This window comes from the organism of the source record quoted next, unplaced genomic scaffold (assembly GCF_019419815.1).
Source record: "Pyrus x bretschneideri cultivar Hongxiangsu unplaced genomic scaffold, Pyrus_bretschneideri_v1 Contig16, whole genome shotgun sequence".
NCBI classification, from domain to species: Eukaryota; Viridiplantae; Streptophyta; class Magnoliopsida; order Rosales; family Rosaceae; genus Pyrus; species Pyrus x bretschneideri.
Genome location: NW_025999457.1, coordinates 571,273 through 590,391, shown reverse-complemented (window position 1 = coordinate 590,391; position 19,119 = coordinate 571,273).

Below are 19,119 nucleotides of genomic sequence, written 5' to 3'. Positions count from 1 at the left end.
TAGTAGCCTGTTTGTTGGCAACATTTAACAATGCTACGGTAGCATGGATCTCTCTCAAGCCTCCTCTGTATGGGGTGCATCCAATTGAAATTTTAATCTTTTTTTAATAAATATAGGGGTATTTAATTTGAATTTTGAGAGAGTTTATTAACATCTTACAAATTTTGGTGTATTCAATGAAATTTAAGAAATGGCTGTAACATATTCAATTAGAAGACAAAAAAGGGAAGCCGCTCGTTGTCCCCCGCATCTATCCACATCGCTTCACTGTTCTGAACGGGTTGATCTGCATATTGCCCTCTTCTCGTCTTGCGTCTTTAGAGGGTGGTTTGTGTGTTTTTTGGAGAAAGGAACGCGGTGCATCGGTCGTTTCATTCGCAACTTGGGGCGATTTGTGATTTTCTACAATTTGCTCGTCTGCGATTTGGACTCAAACTTGCTGCAGCTTTTGGAGGCATTTGGTCTTGCTGCATTAAGTTCCATTGGGTCCTACGATTTGGAACACTTCCAAACACTTTTCTCAAAACTGCTGCACTTTGATCAGGTTATAATTTTCTATTTTCTATTCTTATTTTTATATACTATTTTTGGCATGAATTTTGTTCTAGGTAGACTAGGTTGAGGTTTTCATGAACAAGTCACCTAAGAGCAAATCTAGCGTGCTCTTTAACCCGGTGGACAGGGAATATTTGCAACCTAATTCCTTCCCGAACTAGCTCCAGCCCATTCAGGCAACTTGGGTTAAGGGGGGGAGCCTGTGAAAGAGGGCAGGCGAGAGTCCAAGGCCCGATCACCTGAGGAGGACTGATGCAAGGCTGACGTCATGTGATGTCAACATGATGTCAACCACATGATAAAAAATTTTGTGTCAGGCACATGCATAGCACGCGCGCATGGGGGCGCATTACCAACAAGATTTCAGGCGGTGGGGCCTGCACGTTAGGCCATCTCCAACCGAAGGAGGGCCATATAGCTTGTTTTAGCCTGTAGCTTATCAAGAAATTAATATTTTAATAAATAGTGTCAGACCATATTTTTTACCATCTCAAACCGAGGGGCCAAATGGCTATAGGCCAAACATAGCCCTATGACAAAAAACCATCTCCAACCGAGGGAGCCAAAGGGTCATAGGGCCAAACATAATTTATTATTTTAATTTAAAAACTACAACAACTTAAATTTAAAGTCTATAATCATCATCATCATCATCATCCGCAATCGTAGGATTATAGTCGGAGGTAAACAACTTCGTTCGGGCCATAGCCCTAGGTATGGAACCTTCACCTGGATACATATTTTCTACCCTTGTTTCTTGAATGGTAGGAGATCCATCTTCATCCCCATCTGCAGTTGAGGATGCATTTTCAAACATCGGCGTAGGACCAACTGTCACGCCGCAATCCCGACATACATTCAGAATTGACACGTGACGTCACCAAAAATCCGTAACCATCATACACCGCCTCCGGAATATGGGCAAAGCACAACTCAATAATCGAATCGCATAGAAATTTTACGTATGCCTTATGGCTGCATCTAACCTCCCCGTTAGATTGCCTACGTACCCTAAGCAGGGATCAAGCCATTCGTAGTTCGTCATGCACAATAATTGACATATATTACAATCCGATTAAGTCGAAAGACATAACATTTCTCAATCAATCAACAAAACTTGACAAGCATGAAATTACTCGACTCAAGGTTACATAACAAACCCACCTGAAAATCATGATTTCCCCTCCATCTATATATAAATCATTATGTCGCAACATGATACCGCAATTCACAACATATATCATTTCAAAGAACCAACGAAGCACAATACCCTTCTCTAGCCACATTTATCAACAAGTCTAATCATAACAATAACAATGATATCCAACATAACAATCCCACATGACGATTAACATTTCCACTTCATCCATCACATAATTCATCACGTTTCCCACATAAAATCGCATTTCATAGTGTGTAACATAGTTAAGAATTAACAAAGTACACATTATTCTCTAGAAATATTAATCAACTAAAATACTCATGATAACCACACTCATATCCAACGTCATTCCATAATCACATCAATCAATAATGTCAACCATCACATCATCAATAACACATACAACATGTCGAAACGCAAGGCTAGAGCAACACAATTCGGTTGAAGACTACATCGGGATTTTGGACCACCCAACGGACCAAGGCACCAAAGGGGATTCCGGACCATCACTCAACGCAATCCAAGCAGAACTTAGTTCCAGACCACCCAACCGAATTGAACGGAAGTCCAAGAAGCATAACAACGACTTGAAGGAACAAGACATGATTCAAGTTACCCAATTCACGAAAACTCAACGAAACGAAGCAATATCGAGCACAAATCCACATCACAATGGGTTATCGGTCAATTACTAGACCTCACACCTCCCAAGCAATTCAATATGCATTTCAATCACATGTCACAACCATTTCCAATACACAAGTCAAATCACATTTCACTTCATCATACCAATCACTATGCTTCCAACATTATATCTCAATACATAGCTTGTAACATATCAAGGAATCACGAAGCACAATATTAATATTTAATTACGTTAATCAATCAGTGAGATAACATATCATTTCACAAATTTAATTAAAGGACTCTACATAATTCCCAACTTGGGTTATGAATAATAACATGGTAATTCTAATTTATTTTCACAATATCTATTGTGGGTAATTCCCATCTACTCGAATTTAGGATTCTAAGATCACCTTACGGAATGAACAAGAGCAAGGATTCCGGACCACTCAACGGAATCCAACAACATTGGGTTCTGGACCACTCAACGGAACCAAAATATCAAGCGGTTTTTCATAATCTACCCAGACCTTTCATATGTAAAGTCAATGCCAATATTATGGAATTGGTGCACTGACAAATCAGGCACTCAGATAAGCTGAGAGGCTCGGGTGAGGGACAATAAAATAAGCATGTGATACAATAATAAAACCAACCATCAATCACAATTTATAAACTTTGAATATAATTCTTTCATAAGAAATCAATACCAAACTTTTGAAAACTCCGAGGGATCTGCATATTGTCCACATCGCTTCACTGTTCTGAACGGGTTGATATGCATATTGCCCTCTTCTCGTCTTGCGTCTTTAGAGGGTGGTTTGTGTGTTTTTTGGAGAAAGGAACGCGGTGCGTCGGTCGTTTCATTCGCAACTTGGGGCGATTTGTGATTTTCTACCATTTGCTCGTCTGCAATTTGGACTCAAACTTGCTGCAGCTTTTGGAGGCATTTGGTCTTGCTGCATTAAGTTCCATTGGGTCCTACGATTTGGAACACTTGTAAACACTTTTCTCAAAACTGCTGCACTTTGATCAGGTTATAATTTTCTATTTTATGTTCTTATTTTTTTATACTATTTTTGGCATGAATTTTGTTCTAGGTAAACTAGGTTGAGGTTTTCATGAACAAGTCACCTAAGAGCAAATCTAGCGTGCTCTTTAGCCCGGTGGATAGGGAACATTTGCAACCTAATTCCTTCCCGAACTAGCTCCAGCCCATTCAAGCAATTTGGGCTAAGGGGGAGCCTGTGGAAGAGGGCAGGCAAGAGTCCAAGGGCTGATCACTTGAGGAGGATTGATGCAAGGCTGATGTCAACATGACGTCAGCCACATGATAAAATTTTTTGCGTCAGGCGCGTGCATAGCACGCGCTCATGGGGGCGCATTACCAACAAGATTTCAGACGGTGGGGCCCGCACGTTAGGCCATCTCCAACCGAAGGAGGGCCATATAGCTCGTTTTAGCCTGTAGTTCAAGAAATTAATATTTTAATGAACAGTGTCACGGCATATTTCTTACCATCTCAAACTAAGGGGCCAGATGGCTATAGGCCAAACATAGCCCTGTGACCAAAAACCATCTCCAACCGAGGGGGCCAAAGGGTCATAAGGCCAAGCATAATTTATTGTTTTAATTTAAAAATTACAACAACTTAAATTTAAAAACTACAACAATTTAAACTTAAACTCTATAATCATCATCATCATCATCATCATCATCCGCAATTGTAGGATTATAGTCGGAGGTAAACAACTTCATTCGGGCCATAGCCCTAGGTATGAAACCTTCACCCGGATATAGATTTTCTACCCTTATTTCTTGAATGGTAGGAGATCCATCTTCATCCCCATCTGCAGTTGAGGATGCATTTTTGAACACCGGCGTAGGACCAACTCTTTGTTGAGGTGGATCTATAAATAACACCCGCCCTTTACAAATTTCCCAACAACCGTGATGATTAAAGGGTTTCGAGTTGTCCTCTATATACAATTCCTCTGATTGGCGTACCTAGAAAATATAATTACAAAAATTAAAGGAAATTAAATGTAATATAATTAAATATTTAAAATAAATTGTGAAAACACTTACTTCGTCGTAGTAATTGGCGCTGCTTTCATGTCTGCTTGCGGCCATTAACAATGCTTGATGCCATTTATTCAAACTTGGATGAAGATGTTTCTTCCATCTTGAAGAACAACTCTCGTGGTTTTGGGTATTCGGTGGAGTGGTGCTTTCGTAGAACTCATAGTATTTTTTGGACGTACGAGTTCAAACACCTTCACTTGTTTGAGAACTCCCCCTCACACTATCTTCTGAGACTCATCTATAAGCCCTGCAAAAAGCTTCATCTTTTTTTTGGATCCAAACCCTACCTTTCATTGCAGATGTGGCCATTTGAAAATTATTGAAAAAATTGAAGGAAAAATTATTGGAAGATATAAGAGAATAGAATGTGAAGAATTGAAATAGAATGAAGTAAGAAGTATGGAATGATGAAAATTATGTGAGAAATGGTGTAGGAATGACTTAGGTATTTATAGAAAAAAATGGGAATAAAAAAATTTTGTTCGGAAAAAAAAAAAAAAATTTCAAATCCAATGGTCTCCTAGCATTAACATGATGTCAGCTAGCGCCAGGTAGCCGTTGGATTCAAATGCTTGGGCTGGCTCATTTGGGCTAGCATATTGCCTTGTTTTCCCTTTTCGGCCAGAGAGGCCCACGAGTCCTTTGGCCTAGCCCCGATTTTCGTGTCATTTCGGGCTATTTTCGACCCGCTGGCCGGATTGGTTGGAGATGGCCTTATAGTCATTGAATGAGTCGTTACTGGGTGAAATGTGGCGCCCTCTCGGCCGTTGGAATTTAACTGCTCTTTTTTTTTTGGATCATTCGATTTCCAACGGTAAAAAAAAAAAATTTCAAAACTCCCCCAACGGCTAGATGACGTGTCATAATCTGAGCCGTTTGATTCGAGTTCAACAGTCGACGTTTTTCGGCTTTAAAATTTTTAAATTTTTTTTTTATGTGTTACCGTTATGCCACGTGTCACAATTTGGAGGGTTGGATTTCAAATTTTCTGTAATCCAACGGTAGAAATTAATTAAGTAAATAAAAAAATTTTAAAAAAATGTAACAATTAATAAAAATCCAAAATTTTTTTTTAAAAAAAATTATTTATTTTTCTATAAATACCTTATCATTATCTTCCACCTTACACTGCACATTCATATTTTCTCAAATACTTTCAACCACAATCCAATCTTTCTCTCAAAGTTTCTATATACTTTTTTTTCCAAAAAAAAAGGCTAATGATGGATGTACGAATTGGATGCTTATTGAAGATGTTACGTTGTGTTCTAGTTGAGTTGAAATTATTGATGATTTAATTACGGGTAATGAGATGCAGTTGCTAGAAATGTGGAGCCATATTCATTCTCTTTGTTGAAAAAATTGGTGGCAAAAGAATGGAACAATCGTTCTCAAGTCGTTAGAGAATACTTAGCCAATTGTTTACTCATTGGAGAAACGCATTGGCACAAGCTAGTACTAATATTCAAAGTGGCGAAAATTACGCGGATCAGGTAACAATATATTATTTATTTGTTTGTACTATACCCCAAATTTACATTAGCTACTTTGATTATAATTTTTTCTTCTCCCTCATTTTGTAGACACTTCAAGCACAAGCTTGGTATAATGCCAAAAATAAAAACAAATCATTCAACCGGTGGGAATGTTGGAATATTGTCAAAGATTGTCCTAAATTCAGAGTTAGTGCCTGTCGATCCAGAAGTTGTCATGAACAGCACCTATCTACACTCTACGCCAGATCACGACTCGCATGTTCATGAAAGTGACACTTAGGCCTCAAGGTAAGAAGGCTTCAAAGAGAAAATGGAGTTCTTCCAAGAATGATTATGCAAAATATATGGCTTCAATAAAATTATTTTTTATTATTTTATAAAATAAAAAGTATTAATATTATATTACCTATTGCCATAGATATTTAGTTTAGGGGTGAAGATGCAAAAGATAATTACTGTTCATTAAAAGCAGTTACTATTATCCAATAGAGGGAATTCAATTACCAATTGCCATGGGGGCCTTCCTACACTGAAATTGCTTTAAGTGCTTCATGCCCGGGGCTTCCTCAACTTTTCTGATACTCCTTCCAAGATGAATACTTCCACTGGTCAATTATTCAGACAATCTCCAAAAGCACGGACCTTTGCTGCCATTGTCTCAAATAATGGGAACCTTTATCAAGACTGCACTCATTCTGGACAAACCTTATTGGTAAACTTTTGTTAAAGAAAAGCACCATGCCAATGAAGACTGAGTCACTCAAGAGTGCTTTAGTTTCTTTTTGAAAGATTCACAATCCTTGGCGACTGGTATCATTAGGTAAGGGATATTTTGATCTTCACTTTTCCACCGAAGAAAACATGAGAAAAGTGTGGGTTGGTGGAACACGTACACTTCAGTTCGGTATTTTTACGTTATCTCAATAGCAACCGGATTTCAAGCCTGGTGACATGCTTCCCTAAACATGTGCATAGGTCTTGATCAAAATATATGGGTTAAGTCAAGAATATTGCACCCTCACATTCTTATGGAAATTTCTCATGGTGTGGGTATCCCATTTCAGTTGGATCATGCTACACGTGAAAATTTATATGGCTACTATGCTAGAGTTCTAGTGGATGTGGATCTCTCTGCTGATTTGTATCTATTATGATTGAGAGGTAACAACATGGTTTCTCTGCTGATATTATTTATAAGAATTTCCCTCTAACTTGTGGTGTAATTGGCCATTACACGAATAAAACTTGACAGTTAAATGATCGTAATCACTAAGATGGGATGCAGCCAAATGTTGAGGTTCATCATCGCAGGCGATAAAAAACTCGTCAGGTTTATCATCCGAAACCGTCGACTAAGACTGTTTCTCCTTCAATTGATACTATTCACAAGGGACGTTCTCCTTCAGTTGAAATTATTCACAAAGAACATACTTTTGAACTTCATAATGGCATGGAGATTCCATTGTGTAGCTCTCTTGAGCAACGTCATGATGAACAAGTCAACGATTTTGCAAATCAAATACTAATAAGCGTTGTGAATAATTAGTTAAGTGTGTTGATTGATGGGGTAATTGATTCGTTTGCAGTGCATCATGGACAGTTAGAGAAAAGTGCAGACAGAATGCTTATTGAGTTACAACCAACCAAGGTAATAACCACGCTGAATCTGATGATGATGGGGATGTCCCACCTGGTTTTGGCACGACGAAAAAGGTCAATGTTGTGCATGCAGGTAAAGATCCAATGACTTTACTCTCGTTCTTAGTAAATCTCAGCAAAAGAAACACAAGAAAAAACAAAAAGCTGACGTAGCTAGGCAAGAAGAACCCTATGTTATTAGGGTAGGAAGACAAGTTATTTCAACCTCCAAATGAAGCTAGTTTACTGGAGTATTTCGCAGTATTATTAATTCTGATACACTTATGGAGCTTTCCAGTGTATGTCATTCTCATCATTTGGATTGGTTTGCATTTCAGAACCTATTATTACTTTTAATTCTATTCATTATACTTATTGGAATTGATTAGGTCTTTCTTTGCTTATTGCTACTAACAGGGGTGATTTACTACCTAATATTTGGGTTTTGTATTCAACGAGTTATTGTTCTCCTACTGTGATTTCTTATTCAGGACAACAAATTACTTTTCAGGCTTCTTTTGATGGTGTTCTTTCTCAATTTACTTTTTTTTATGCGGCTACTACATCGAGTCTTCGTCGTGCTCTATGGTGTGATCTTTTAAGTATTCATTCTAATACTACAATACCTTGGATGACAATTGGTCACTTTAATGCTATTCTTGGAGCTCATGAACAAATGAGGAGTCACTTCCTTGCTCGAATTTCGTGTGAGGACTTTTGTACTACTATTGAGCTTTGTGATTTTACTCATATGGATACTATTGATTCTTTTTATACCTGAACTAATGGTTTGTGTGTCTGTGGTTACGTGGAGAGGTGTCTTGACCGCTGTCTTTGTGACACATGCTAGTTACAATCTTGGCCTCATACTAGTTGTTCAGCTTTGCCAAGGGTAGTTTCTTGTCACAGTTGTCTTGTTTTTCGGCTTCTGCTACTCTTCATGGAGGACCTCAACATTTTCGATGTCAATCCATGTGGACTTTACATTCAAGCTTTTCTAATTTGGTTTCTAAGTGTTGGCAGTCAACTATTGCATACGAGTGTCCCATGTTTGTTATGTTTCTGGTGATGCCCATAGAAATGTCACTATTGCTAAGGAAAGACTTCATAATATCCAAAATACTATTTTTCTAAGAGCAATTCCACCCCTAAAGACTTTGCACCAGCACCCAGCTCATTTATCCACTCAAGTAAACAGTAATAGACCCCAGTAAACAGTAATAGGCCAAAGCATCTTCATCTCTAAGAAAAAATAGCCTAGTCAGTTTTATTAAAATATTATTAATTTTTATTATAAAATAATAATTTGATTTTTTAATTTTTGACTTCTTTTCTCTGACTCCCCTACTCCCGTCTTCTTCTTCTTCTTCTTATTCTTCCCACTTTTCCCAGTTTTTTCTTCTCTCTGTACACCATCTTTTCTTCTTCTTGTTCTTCCTTTTTTTCTCCTCTCTGTACACCACGTCGTCGAATCTACCCTATTTTGAACATGGACACCCACAATCCTGGACCTGTGCACACCGTAAACCCCCAAAAATCAACACCTACATATTCAAAAATTCATCGGAAATATACAAAACGGAAAAAAATTCCAGTTGCAGGAAGATCCGAGTTAATCAACCGATCGACGACGATCCGCGTTGCAAGAAGATCACGATTTGGAAGGGGGACATGGTGTTGAATATATGGATTTATCAGGGGAAGGGGGTTGATGGGGTTCCAGGGATCGGGATGGGTTCCAGATGAGAGAGACTGTAGCCATGACGTTAGCAAGGCGTCAGATGAGCCGTCTCCTTCCTCTGTCGATTTTAGGCCGACCTGTGGACTGGCTTGGGCTGGGTGCCAATCTATTCCACGGGCAGGAGTGGATTGGCTGAGTCTCAGCTTGTTTTTTCCACTGGGTGCCGGCCTCTTTTGCTTCCGGTGGAAGTGCTCTAATGGGGATTTTTAAGAGAGGTTTAATGAGAAAGTTGTGGCTAAGACAACTATCCTATATGCTCTTCGTATGTAAGAAACTTTTTGGCTTACTAAAGGTGATCGTGATATTGTTTTTCTCCATGCTTATGCTCGAGGTAGGCTTTCTTCTTCCATGATTGTTACTCTTTTGGATGGTGATAATGTGCTATCTTTCCCTGTTGATATTCTTGGTCATGTGGTAAACTTTTATCAGTCTTTATATAACTCTTTATTCACTTCAAGTGGAATTGAGGATGTTTGTTGTAACAACCCGTCCCGGGATTTACGTAAGAAAATGGGTATTTTTATATTTTCATTAAGTTTGGAGGATACCTTCCTTTTTAAAATTGTTTTTGAGTTTTAATTGGTGAGCCCAAGGGGCCCACCCCTTGTTTTTGTTCCCCGGTTCCTTCCCTTTCCCTTTTCTTTTATTTTTTTTTTCTGAAAAGTCTCTCTCTTCTCCCTCACTCTCTCTTCCTGTGCTCTCTCCTTTCCCCCCTCTTGGTGCTCTTTCTCCGACAAGAACACACACACACACACCCATGCCCACACCTATAGCTCTTTTCTAACCCCGTGGTTGTGTTTTGGACGTCAAACCATGAAGAAATCACCTCGAAGACATTTCCCAGTTTTCCAGCGAGCACCGCCCCTTTCGAGGCAATTTCCGGCCAAACCACGACGAGTTGGCCGGCGTGCAAAGTATCAGTCTCTTCGTCTCGCTGAGTACTACAACTTTCCTTTTTTTTTCACCCAATTTCATTGAGTATTGAAGACGTTATACTCATTTGAATCTTACCCAGTTTCCGGCGACCTCAGTGACTTTCGAGGCAATTTATGGCCAAACCACGGCGAGTTGGCTAGCGTGCAAGGTATCAATCTTTTTATCTCACTGAGTACTACAACTTTCCTTTTTGTTTCACCCAATTTTATTGAGTATTGGAGAAGTTATGCTCATTTGAATCTTACCCAGTTTCCGGCGGACACCCGTGGCTTCCAAGCTGTTTTCCGGCCAATTCCGACCACGATGACGGGAACCAAGGGTTTATTTCGATTCTTTACCTTCGGGGCTTCAATTTGGTATATTGAATGACATGTTTTGGTTGAGTTTTGAGCTCCAACGGAGCTTGGGAATTCTCCGGCCGAAAACCGGCCTTCCCCCTCCTTGGAATCCGGCGACCACCAAACCCAAAGGCCTTAGGGCCCTGGTTGCAAGCCCAAACCCATTACCCTTTTAATTGGGCCATTGGGCCATGAGGTGTCAAACCCAAACCCACTTTCCTTCTAACCCAAACCCAACCCACCTAAAACCTAAACCCAATTACCCTAACCCAAAACCCTAAAGCCCAAAAACGGTCAGCGTTGACTTTTGACTTTGACTAGTCAACTGTCAACGTTGACTTTTTGAGTTTCGTGCGGGACCCCTCCTAGGCTAATTTCGACGTTCTGAACCCGTTTCCGATGTCCGTTTCCCCAAATTCAGTCGTTTGAGTAGAGTTTGACTAAGTGTACCATTTATGTGCTTATGGGCGATTATCTGTGGCGTTTCCTTCTTCGTTAGATGGCGTGGCTTTTCGACGGCAAAGTACTGTGAGTGGACCCCTTCTAAAAATGCATGTTTTGATAATATAAATGCATACATGAAAAACATGATTTGATGATTATGTTTTATGGAACGTTTTACGAGATAACATGCCTACTGAGGCTAGTTTGAATTATTACTATTTTTCCTATAACCCATGTTCTTATAGAATATCTGATGGATGACAATATGATATTTAGAACATGTTTAGAACACCTCTTTATAGTATAGATGATGCATGACTTTATACTATGAAGTTGATTTTCAATATATGTATGTTCACTGGTTTTGTACTTACCTAGTGGTCCTTTCCGCTACAGGACGTAGGGATAGATCCGGTCCATCCCGGGCGACGGTTTGGTGTTGGCATAGGGCCTGGAGTGTGTTTTTCTCTGACTGTCTGCTCAGAGACGGGAAGTCGGCAAGGGGCCTGAAGTGTATTTTCCTCTGACTGTCTGCTCAGAGACGGGGAGCCGACATGGGGCCTGAAGAGTTATATCGGACATTCACTAGTGTTTATTATTTATGCGAAGTATGATTTGAGACATTGCACGACATGCTAGGTTTCGGAAAACCTATGTTTATCATTATATATATGTGTTTTCATAAAACCTGGGGGTTAGTATGTTAATAACTGTTTTATTATATATATATCAACTTGATTCACTCATGTTTGTTTTGCGCCCCCTTCAAGATTTAGAATCGAGGCATACAATCCCGACGTCCAGGCACTTTCGCATCGGCATCTTCGAGTCCTCTCAGTGTAAGACCCACTCCTTTGTTTCATTCAATTTTATATTATTTTCTTTTGGTGTTCTAGATTAGAGATGTGCTCTGAACACAGTCCTTATTTGCATATTATTTATTCTTTTATATTTATAAGCCTTATCTATCCTTTGTTTTCAGTTTTTACACTCAATAAATGGCTTTCGTCACCCTCGGGTCTCGGCCAGTACGTGTCTATCCTAGTATTCAGGGAATATCGGGGTCGGGGCGTGTCATTTGTGGTGTAATTCCACCCATGGTTAATGAAGAGGAAAATCTTGCTCTTTCTTGTTTATCTTATGCTAATGAAATTAAAAATGACGTTTATTCTATGGATCCCTCAAGTGCTCTGGGACGTGATTCTTTTCCTGCTTCATTCTATCAATCATGCTCGGATTTGTTGATTTAGATGTTATTGCATTTGTACAAGATTTTTTTAAGCGGGGTTGGCTTTATCTAAATGTTAATTGCAACTTTGTGGTCCTTATCCCTAAAGTGGAAAGGGTTGCAACTAGGGACGAAGCCAAAAATTTAACTAAGAGGGGTCACCTTAAAGTTTTAAGCTCTTTTTTTGGACAAATAAAGCTAGCTTTTTTACAAATGCTGAAAAAAATTAGTTAGAAAATGCCTAATTTTATTACCCTATTGTCTAATTTTGTTTTTAATTGTTGTATTCGCAATCTAATGCTCATTCGTACTAGTTAACCAAATACATACAACTCAGCAAGGTTTAAACATTAGTACATGAGGAAAAAAGACAAGGAGGATGGGTGTTTAAAGCCCTCTTAGGCCTTACCTCCCTCCGTCCATGGCTGCTACCATTGCTTAGTATCGACCCATTGCTCTTGCTTGTGAAGGAGTTTTTCGGGATTGCCATGGTCAGTTTCATGGTGGTTTCTGCCAAGGAATTGGTCATCCCATTTTTTTTTCCAGAACTATTGATAGTTATTATTGGTGTAGAGTTTGCATATAAGTGGGGTTGACATTGTCTTTGGCTGGAAAGTGACTATTATAGTGTTGTTTCTACTCTCCAATCGACTGATTTTGATCCTCATGAGCCACTTTGTCCACAATGGTGATAAGAGCATATTTATGCGACTTAATTGGCTTGTTCTCGTGCATTTACGTTGTGTTTCTTTAGTTATTTTAGTCCTTTATGCCATTTTCGTGTGTTTCTAGGTTAATATGGCTAAGGAGGCAAAAAGGTGCATGTCGGAGCATTTTGGAGCAAAATTGGGCTTAGAATGGTGAGCTTATGCTTGGAGCCAAAGTGTTGGACGAATTTGAAGGCCTTGTATGCACTTTGGACATAAAACAAAGGGCCTAGCCCAATCAAACAATCCTTTGAGCCATGCAAAACCTCTAGCCCAATCAAACAATCCATCAAAGCCATGCAAAACCACCATTCACACACACATGCATCAAGAAACCTTCTTTGTCGTGCCTTCCCCTTAGATTTTCAGCATTTCACTTCATCATTGCACCACATTCTCCCTTTTTAATCCACATGTATTCATCATCATTCACCCTAGTTGTCACTCACATGCATTCCCTTCAATAAATCAGCCAACACATACACCCATCACCCAAAACACCTTCCTTGCCGTGCACATGCATTCACCTTTGACAATTCCAGCTTTCCACCAACCAACCTAGCTGTTTTTCACATGCATTCCCTTCATAATTGCAGCCACATTCTCTCACATTCTCACCTATTCTCTCCCTATAAAACCATGCAATTCCATCACACAATTCATTCATTCACTCTCCATTCTCATTACCTCAAACAAACACAAAAACTGCACTTGTGCCGTGAGTCCCCCTTCCATTTTCCAGCATCCCCCTTTCATTCCCACCACTCCCCATTCCTCTAAAACACTACCCAATCATTCCCCAATCCATTCAACACACCAACAACATCCCTTAGACCTTATGCTACAACAAAGAGGAGGAGAAGAGTGCCTAAACGTTTATACAATTCAAGTTTGAGTTGTTGGAATGTTTAGGTGTTTCTTTTCCTTGATTTCAATGGTTATATTTACTTATCGTTGTTTTGTACGTATGAGGAACTAAACCCCCTTGGCTAGGGGGGATTCGAAATACATGTTTATGCTTGCAATATGAATTGATTACCTTTGGTTGGAATTTCATAAGTTGTGGATTCAATTTGTTTAACTGTTTGATTGATAACCTATTTATGTATGTTTATTGAGAGTGCACGCTTAATTTTCATGCATGAATATGACGCTAGAATATAAGTGAGTTTCACCTAATAGTTATGAACTTATATTCACAAGTAGTGGAGGTTGCTTATAAACAATCGCGTTAAGTAAATTCTTGGCATAAGTTTCATGCAATTCATAGTAACGAATGCCTCGTCAACACTTATAGTTTTCAAAGAACTTAATGATTCTTGCTTGTATCTCTATTATGCAATTCATGTAGGGAACTTGTGGGGAATGCTTTGGGTTGTCGTATGCAATCATCCAATTCATTAACTTAAGGAAAACTTGACGGTTAATTTAAGCGGACCTAATTAACCCGGGGTGTTGAGTTTCATAATTCATCGAAAGACCAACTGAAAATCATCTTGTATGCAAGTGTAACATGTGTGGAGAAGAACCTTCTAGCTAGCATTCATCCATATTTTCATCACATTCATATTTACATTTTGCCCTTAATTACAATCTGTGCATTTTAGTTTAATTTCGTCAAAACCTCAATCCCCCCATACTTTGTTTAGTCTTAGTCTTAATCTATCTTATTTTGAGTTTTGCATTCTTTGAGTCTAGTATAGTGTTTTAAACTTGTTTTTACGTTTTTAAGTCAAATCCAAGTGATTAACAATCCCTCCTAATCCCCGGTCCAGAACGATCCCTACTTACATTCTTTACTACAATTGACAAAAAGAGGGTTTAATTTGTGTGCGTATAATTCTCGCATCAAATTTTGGCGCCGTTGCCGGGGATTAGCAACTTTGCTAATCTCTTGGATTGTTTTATTTTCGTTTGTGTGTATATATTTTTAGTTTTATTTTGTTGATTTTAGAAGCAAGACATGGCACTTGATAGTGCTTCTCTTTTGTCACAGCTTATGGAAAGGTCCCAAATGCAAAGAGTTGGTACATTTGATCATAATCAATCAAGGAATGACGTGTTTTCCAATACTTACAATTCAGATTGGAGTGATCATTCAAACTCTATGTGGTGGGAACCTCAACATATTCAACAAGAAGGATATTGGCAGCCCTATGAGGAATTCTATTCAACGTCTATGCATCCACCACAACCTCATATACAATATGCCCAACCAAACTCAGGTTTGTCAATAGATTATAATCAAGCTCTTAATGAATTAATTTCTTTGGTGCAGGGCTCACAAAACCAAGTCGAGGAGGCTCAACAAGGAGAATATTGGCAACCATATGAGGAGTTCTATACAACACCTATGCAGCCACCATAACCTGCCCAAACAAATTCAAGTAAGTCTTTGTATAATGATACGGTTAGTGAGTTACTCACCAATTTGTCTCAGGGGCAAGAAGATCAAAACAAAGCAATGCAAAATCAAGACAAAAGGTTGGACAACTTGGAAAAGCAAATTGGGCAGATAGCGGAGTTCGTAGGACAATTTCAAGACCAAGGCAAACTCCCTATTTCAACCATTGCAAATCCGAAGGAAGGATTTGAAACTGCCAAGGATATCACGTTAAGAAGTGGCAAGGAGGTTGGAACGGACCCTCAACCATCAAAATCAAATCACAAGGAAGATGAAAGATTGCAATTTGAGGAAGAGGAACACACCCAACACACGGAAAGGGTGGAAACACCTTTGCCGCAGGCACCTATTGCTCCTACGCCATCCAATTCAGGTAAAGTTGTTCCAAATTTAATTCTTTCTAACCCATTCCACCCAATGTCCCTATTCCTTGCAGGTTCATGAATTCCAAGGAAGAAGAAAGTGAAAAAGACTCTTGGAAGCCCTTCCAAAGGTGCAAAGTATGGAATATCAAGAATTCGTCAAAGAGGATGTTCTTGAGGCAAACAACCCCAAAGAAGTTGAATTTCATAACACAGGACAAGTCATAACTCTCAAAACACCAAATCTAGCTGAATTTTCTAGTCCTACAACTTTCGAAGGGGTGTTGAGCACACAGGTAAACCACCTCCCCGAATTTCAATTTTGTTTTATACTAATATGTTGTTAATGATCCAGGCACCCACTCTAGAATTTAAACCATTACCGGATCATCTCAAGTATCACCCCCCATTCAAAGATCAATTCCATGTCGTGGGTCCTAAGTGAGAAAAGAAGTTCTTCGTCCGGCTGCAAGACGTAAAAGAAAGCGCTACTTGGGAGGTAACCCAATGCACTGAATAAAACAAAGCATGTTCATTGATTTTCGAGAATTACAAGTGCGGAAAAAAAAAAGTATCTAACAAAGAAAGAGAAAGATGGAGCCTTCACAAAGGTTGTGTACGTGAAGCCCCATTACGTGGCAACACTCTAGGAGCAGGAGGCATCAGAGCGGGAGGCATCGGAGCAGGAGGCATCGGAGCGAGAGGCATAGGAGCGGGAGGCATCGAAGCAGGAGGCATAGGAGCGGGAGGCACCGAAGATAGATCATTCGATGCCCCAATCCTTGGTGGAACGCTAGATGACGCAGGAAAAATGTGCCTCTGGAAGAAAGACGCAAGCCTTTGACGGTCATTTTGAATTCGACCTTGAGATTCTTGCATCTCATCAAGCTTCCTCTTCATGCCTGTCGAATAATTATTTGCAAGCACGTGCAAACTTCTATTCTCGTGCTTAAGCTGTCTGATCTCTTGCTTGAGATTTTCCACCTCCACCATCAATGATTCAACCTGACAGGAGCGAGCAAGTAGGCGTTGGCCCATGTTGGACACAGAGCCCGCGCACTGAACACTGAGAGCCAGGGACTCTTGAACGGCCAACTCATCGGACCGTCCTGAAAGCAGCTGACTATCTTTAGGAGTGAAGAGGTTCCGAGCTACTATCGTAGCTGTTGTTGCATCCGTCATCACAGAGTCTTCACTTGTAAGAGGGCCATGAGAAGATAAGAAAGACGGGCACCATACCTTACCGTGACGCGGCGCGACCGGATCACTGCTGAGACTCAAATCTAAGCAAATGTTCAATGAGTTAGATGAGTTAGCCATTTTTTAAGAAGTTAAAAGATAAGGGTTGGATGGAGTAAAATCTCAACGGGCCGGAGACGATGAATGGGCAATCTTCAAAGTGTGCATGTTAGAGGTAATCGATCACCTCTATAAAGGAGAGGCGACACAATCACCAATTCAAAATTGAAGAGACACCACTCTTCAAAGCTGGATTTTCCGGCGTAAAGATCGCCAACTCTTCAGACGCAATCCCGGCTTTTCAGATAAAGCGTGCCACTTTGTCAAAAGCTCTCTGACAAAGCTGAAGACGCGTGGAGGTCGAGAAAGCAGCTACACACTTTTGCCGACAAGCGTGGGTGACAAAGCCGAAATCCCGACTTTTCAGAAAACGCGTGCCACTTTGTCAAAAGCTCTTTGACAAAGCTGAAGACGCGTGGAGGTCATTGCCGCATCCGCACTACCACTTTCCATTACAATTCCTATATACATCAACATTCATGGCAAGGCATACACCCAAAAACGCATGACTTCCCTTCTCGGCCGAGAATGTAACCGCAACCAACCCTCTCAAACATGCTCAGTTTTCTTCTTCCCTTAAGAGCACCTATTCTACCATTGATGTACCCCCAAAGAAGATACCAGATGCCTGGAGTACAGATGAGGCAAGAGGAAACGGTGGATCGAAGCATGTGGAGACAAGCGCAACAAATATATGTGCTGATTCATTCGCTACTTCTTCAAAAGCAAAAGTATCTCATATCATCAAGGGCGAAAGCAAAGGTATCTCATATCATGATCATTCCCTGTCTTTTCCTTTGCCTTTGCTATTACTCGCATGGCAAAGTAAAAAGAGCAATCAGCCGGCACTTGGAGTTAGTCTTTCGATCTACCCTCTTCAATACGAATTGGAAAGATTGAACAAAGAAACAGGTCATCACCTCCACCTCGTGCTTGCCTGCCATGTGTCAGAATCCTCCATCCCTGTTCAAGATTAGCCTGTGGAAAAGCTCACGATCAAGCCTCAATGCAATCACCAAGAAGAAGATGGAATTTACACTCCATAACCAGATTTGCATCCCTAAACTCTTCTCTTTGTTAGATACATTCTGCCATGTTTAGTATGTTTAGTTGTTTTTTATGTGTTTACTTTTGTTTGGTGTGTTTTAAGCTTAAAACATTGAGGACAATGTTTGATTGAAGTGTGGGGGGGGGGTAACTAAGTATGTTGATAATTCGTTGGATTTTATCACCCATAACTTCAAGTGTTGTTCCTTGCTGTTTTAAAATGTTTTTGAGCTGATTTGGAGTGTTTTAGTGTGTTTTGTTTTATAACTCCGAAAATCACAGAAAAATTTGAAAAACATGTTTTGAAAAGCCTAAAAAGAGTGTTTTGAGTCATTTTTGTGTGTTTGTGTCGTAGGTCACCTTCCAACACAATGATGAGGATTTGGTTTTTAATTGCATGACTGTTAAAAAGAGTTATAAATATGGAGAAAAGTTTGATATACTCTTGGTATATGCTTGGTTATGGTTATAATGTATGACTTCACATGCAATCAAATATGAAAAAATTTGTTCTTGTAACATGCTTGAAGGAAGGAACTCAAACAAACGCTACAACCTTGTGAGACTTGAGCCTAAACGTTATTTGGAGAGTTAAAATCTGTGCATTATGGTTTCTAAAGTCGTTGCATGATCTCATTATTCTTTGCTTGGTTACTACTTAGAAGGCGTTTCATCATATAGTTCCAAATGCTAGAACTCATGCCCATTTCATTCAAAGCATGTTATTGATTTGCATAACACATATTCAAGATGAAGTTGTGTAGTGACCACCATCAAAGCCAAATAGCCATGTGCCCTTCATTCATTATTTGTTTAAGTTAACCCCGTTGAGCCTTGTTAAGCCTTTATTCCTTGTTAACCCACATTATCCTCACCTAGCCTAGTTTAGGACAGTCCACACCCTTGTTCTTAAAAGATAGTGAGCATGACTTAAATGAATTCCTTTTGAGTTACATTATGCAAGAAAATGAGTGTGGGGGAATGAATGCTTGTTCTTAAGTTTATATGTATGTTTTGAGATTCAAAAGAAAAGAAAAGAAAGAAAGAAGA